Genomic DNA, 6,000 nt, shown 5'->3' on the forward strand with positions numbered 1-6,000 from the left:
CTGTGATCCAAGTGTATGGTTAATATAATTTTGATTTTTTTGAATTTATTCAGACTTGATTTATGGCCCAGCATGTGGCTGATCTTGTGGTATATTCCTTGTGCAGATCAGAAGAACGCATATTCTGTGGTTATTGGGCGGACCAATCTGTAGATGTGTATTAGATCCAATTGGTTAAGTGTCAAATTTAAGTCCAGAATTCTTTTGTTAGTTTTCTGTCCTGATGATCTAACACTGCCAATGAGGTATTGAAGTCCCCCACTATTATTATGTGGCTGAGAAGTAGACCCTAATCCAATAGTAGGGAGCTTCAACACCCCACTTTCAGCATTGGACAGATTAGGCACAATATCAATAACAAAACATAGAACTTAAACTGCAATATCAACCAAGTGTAACTAACAAACATTTGAAGAATATTTTGTCCAATAACTTCAACTGTTCATTCTTTTTATCAGGACATGGAACACATGTTTTAGGATATACCATATTGTAGGGCACAAAACATGTTAAAATTTTTAAAAATTCAAAATCATATCAAGCATCTTTTCATACTACAATGGAATAAAGGTAGACGTAAATAACAAGAGGAAAATCAGAAACTGTACATACACATAGAAATAAACAATGTACTCTTGAATGACCAGTTAATTTCTTTATTGAAAATGAAACTTTATTGAATATGAAACAAAACTAGAAGAAAAATATACTAAAACCTATGGGATATAACAACAGCTGTACTGAGAAGAAAGTTTATAGCAATAAATACTTACCATTAGAAAAGTAGAAAGATTTTAAATAAACAACTAATAATGCACCTCAAGAAAGGAGGAAAGCAAGAACAAACAAAATCCAAAATTAGTAGAAATAAGAAGTAATGAAGAGCAGAGCAAAAATAAACAAAATAGAGAATAAAAATACAGTACTAAAGATCAACCAAATGAAATGTTGGTGTTTTGAAAAAATAAAATTGACAAACCATTAGCTAGACACAGAAAAAGAGAGAAGATGCAATTAATAAAATTAGAAACAAAAAAGTAGACATTGCAACGGATATCACAGACATACAAAAGATTATTAGAGACTACTATAAACAACTCTAAACCAACAAATTGGAAAACCTAGGGAAAACTGATAAATTCTTTGGCATATATAACTTACCAAAAGTGAACTGGGAAGAAATAGAAAACCTGAATAGATCAGTAACAGGAAATGAGATTAAAAAAAATTTTTTTTTGTTATTATACTTTAAGTTTTAGGGTACACGTGCACAATGTGCAGGTTTGTTACATATGTATACATGTGCCATGTTGGTGTGCTGCACCCATCAACTCGTCATTTACATTAGATATATCTCCTAATGCTATCCTTCTCCCCTCCCCCGACCTCATGACAGGCCTCAATAACAGGGAATAAGATTTACTCAGTAATACAAGTCTACCAATGAAGGAAAGCCCAAGACAAGATGACAACATTATTAAATTCTACAAAACGTTCAAAGAAGAACTGACACCAATTCTTCTCATACAATTTCAAAAATTTGAAAAGGAGAGACTTCTTCCTAACTCATTCTACCAAGCCAGCATTACCATAATAGCAAAATCAGATTAGCACACAACTAAATAAACAAGCAAAAACCAACAGGCCAGAATCCTGATGAACATAGACAGAAAAACTCCCAAGAAAGTACTAGAAAATTGAGTACAGCAGTACATCAAATAGATTGAACAACATGATAAAGTGGTATTTACTTCAGAGATGCAAAGGTAGTTCAACATATCAATAAATACAAGAAATCAATAAACATAATCTATCACATCAATAGAATAAAAAACATAGAATTATCTCAATAGAGAAAGAAAAGCATTTCATAAAATTTAATATCTTCCCATGATAAGAACTCTCAACATATGTATACCAGAAATGTACCTCTATGCAATAAGGGCCATATATGACAGTCCTACAGATAACACCATACTTGATGTGGAAAAGCTGAAAGTTCTTCCTCTATGAAATGTAACAAGACAAATATGCTCACTTCCACCTCTCCTATTCAACATAGTGCTGAAAGTTCTAACCAGAGAAATCAGGCAAGAAAAAAAAACAAAGGGCATCCATAATGGAAAAGAGAAAATCAAATTTTCCCTCTTTGCAGATGGCATGATCTCATATAGAAAAACTTAAAAACTCCACTGAAAAACTCCTAGAACTGACAAATTCAGTAAAGTTGCAGGGTATAAAATCAGCATAAAACAATCAGTAATGTTTTTATAAATCAATAGTGCACAAACTAAAAAAAAAATCAAGACAGCAATCTCATATAGAGTAGCTACAAAAAAACAACTTTTTTGATCTTTTAATAATACCCATTCTGGCTGCTGTTAGAGAATATCTCATTGTGATTTTGATTTGCATTTCTCTAATGATTAATAATATTGAACATTTTTATATGCTTGCTGGCCACATGTATGTCTTCTTTTGAAAAATGACTGTTCATGGTTCTTGCCCTACTTTTTAATGGGGTTGTTTGGTTTTTACTTGTTAATTTAAGTTTCTTAGAGATTCTAGATATTAGACCTTTGTCAGATGCAGATGCTGGAGAGGTTGTAGAGAAAAAGAAATGCTCATATGCTGCCGGTGGGAATGTAAATTAGTTCAGCCATTGTGGAAAGCACTGTGGCAATTTCTCAAAAAACTGGAAAAAGAAGTACCATTCGACCTAGCAATCACATTACTAGGTACATACCCAAAGAAATATACATTGTTCTACCTTAAAGACACACACACACGTACGTTCTTCACAGCACTTCTTACAATAGCAAAGTCCTGGAGTCAACCTACATGGCCATCAATGGTAGACTGGATAAATGTGCTAAACATACACCATGGAATACTATACACTCATAAAAAAATGAAATCATATCCTTTGCAGCAACATGGATGCAGCTGGAGGCCATAATCCTAAGCAAACTAACACAGAAACAGAAAAATAAATACTGCATATTCTCATTTATAAGTGGGTGCTGAACATTGAGTACATGTGGACACAAATAAGGGAACAACAGATACTGGGGCCTACTTGAGGGTGGAGGATGGGAGGAGGGAGAGGATACAAAAGCTACCCATCAGGTACTATGCTTATTACCTGGGTGGCAAAATAGTCAGCACACCAAATCCCTGTGACATGCCATTTACCTGTATAAGAAACCAGCATGTGTATCCCTGCACGTAAAATAAAAGTTAAAAAGTTTTTTTTTTTTCTTAAAGAAAAAGGAAGAGAGAAAGAGCAGAGAAAATGCTTTGAGATATTTGGAATTTGGCTAACTACACTTGTGAGTTCTAAAAGGGCAAACTGAAGAGGTTTGATTTGAGAGATGAAAGAGATTGGGAAAGGAAGCAAGATAGACATTGTATTACAGAATATGTGGAAAGTTCTCTTGAGTTTTAGTTTCATTAAAAAAAGTGGAGAATTGAAACCATTAGCTAAATGATTCTGCTCAAAATTTCAGATTATTATATTAATTTTACTGTTTAGCTTGTATTGTGCAGTTATAATTTCATATGTTATCAAAGATGAAACATACAATAATAAAGAGAAGAGATAAAAACTGAAAAAATAATAAAATAACTAGGATTAAATTTAACCAAGCAGGTGAAAACTTCTACAATGAAAACTGCAACACATGGATAAAATAAATTAAAATGGGAAAAACGGGAAAGGTATCTCATGTTCATGGATTGAAAAAATTACTATAGTAAGTAGTATAGCATAGTTATACTATCCAATGTAATTGACAGACTCAGTGCAATCACTGTCAAATACCAAAGGCATTCTTCCCATAAATAGAAAAAACAATCCTAAAATTTGTATGGAACAAAAGGCCGTGAATAATCAAAGCAATCCTAAGAGGGTGAAAGAAGCTAGAAGTATCATACTACCTGACTTCAAAATACAAGTCTAGATTAACCAAAATATCATGGCAGTGGTATTAAAACAGACACATGGACCAATGGAACTGCATAGAGAACTCAATAATAAATTCCCAAACTTACAGCCAAGTGATTTTCAACTAAGGCACCAAGAATACACATTGGGAAAAGGAAATTCTCTTCAATTAATGGTGCTGAATAAACTGGATATTCATATGCTGAAGAAAGAAACTAGACCCTATCTGTCATCGTATATTAAAATCAACTCAAAGTGAATTAAAGACTCAAATGTAACACTAAAATCTATAAAAATACTAGAACAATATGTAAGGAAAAAGCTTCATGACATTGGAATGGGTGAAGATTTTATGGGAAAGACTTTAAAGCACAGGTAATGAAAACAAAAATAGGCAAATGAGATTATATCAAGTGAAAGAGCTTCTGCACAACAAAGGAACTAACAGAATGAAGAGACAACTTGTAGAATGGAAGGAGGTATTTGCAAACTATCGATCCCACGAGAGATTAATATTAAGAAAGTACAGGGAACTCAACAGCAAAAAACTAATAATTTGATTAAAAATAAGCAAAGGATCTGAGCAGACTTTTTTTTTTTTTTTTTAAAAAGACATACAAATAGCCAAGTATGGGAAAAAAAATGTTCAACATCGCTAATCGTCAGGGAAATGCAAGTGAAAACCACAAAGAGAGATAATCTCATTCCAGTTAGAATGACTACTATTAAAAAGGCAAAAAGCAACAAGTGCAGGCAAGGATTTGGAGGAAAGAGAACTCTTTAATTTTTTTTTTTTTTAAATTTTACTTTAAGTTCTGGAATACATGTGCAGAATGTGCAGGTTTGTTACGTAGGTATAAATGTGCCATGGTAGTTTGCTGCACCTATCAACCCATCGTCTAGGTTTTAAGGCCCACATGGATTATGTTATTTGTCCTAATGCTTTCCCTCTCCTTGACTCCCATCCCCCGGCAGGCCCTAGTGTGTGATGTTCCCCTCCCTGTGTCCGTGTCCATCTCATTGTTCAGCTCCCACTTATGAGTGAGAACATGTGGTGTTTGGTTTTCTGTTCCTGTGTTAGTTTGCTGAGAATGATGGTTTCCAGTTTCATCCATGTCCCTGCAAAGGACATGAACTCATCCTTTTTTGGTGTATATGTGCCACATTTTCTTTATCCAGTCTATCATTCATGGGCATTTGGGTTGGTTCCAAGTCTTTGCTATTGTAAATAGTGCTACAATAAACATACATATGCATGTGTCTTTACAGTAGAATGATTTATAATCCTTTGGGTATATACCCAGTAATGGGATTGCTGGGTCAAATGGTATTTCTGGTTCTAGATCCTTGAAGAATTGCCACACTGTCTTCCACAATGGTTGAACTAATTTACACTCCCACCAACAGTATAAAAGCATTCCTATTTCGGAGGAAAGAGAACTCTTACATGCCATTGGTGGGAATGTAAATACATAGAGGCATTATGGAAAACAGTAAGGCATTTTCTCAAAAAACTAAAAACTAGAAGTACCAGATATGACCTAGCAATTATAGTGCTGAGTATCGAAAAGAAAAAAATCAGTATGTCAAAAACATTAATACATCTGAACTCCCATGTTTTTTGCAGAATTATTCACAATAGCTAAAATATGGAATCAACCTAAGTGTCTATCAACAGATGAATGGATAAAGAAAAGATGGTATATAGACAAAATGAAATACTGTTTAGCCGTAAAAGTAAATGAAATTCTGTCATTCATGGCAACATAGATGAGATTGGAGGACATTATCTTAAGTGAGATAAACCAGGCACAGAAAGATAAAAATCACGTTTTCATTCGTATTTTGCAGCTAGAAATGTTGCTCTCAAGCAGAGTAGAAAGATGACTATAAGGGGCTATGAATAATCAGTGGAGCATGAGATAGGAATATGTTGGTTAACAGATACAAACTTACAATTTGATAGAAGAAATACATTCTATTGTTCTATAGCACTGTAGGGTGACTATAGTTAACTCTAATTTATTGTATATTTTCAAATAGCTAGAAGAGAT

This window comes from Mandrillus leucophaeus, unplaced genomic scaffold, assembly GCF_000951045.1.
Source record: "Mandrillus leucophaeus isolate KB7577 unplaced genomic scaffold, Mleu.le_1.0 Scaffold1254, whole genome shotgun sequence".
Lineage (NCBI taxonomy): Eukaryota > Metazoa > Chordata > Mammalia > Primates > Cercopithecidae > Mandrillus > Mandrillus leucophaeus.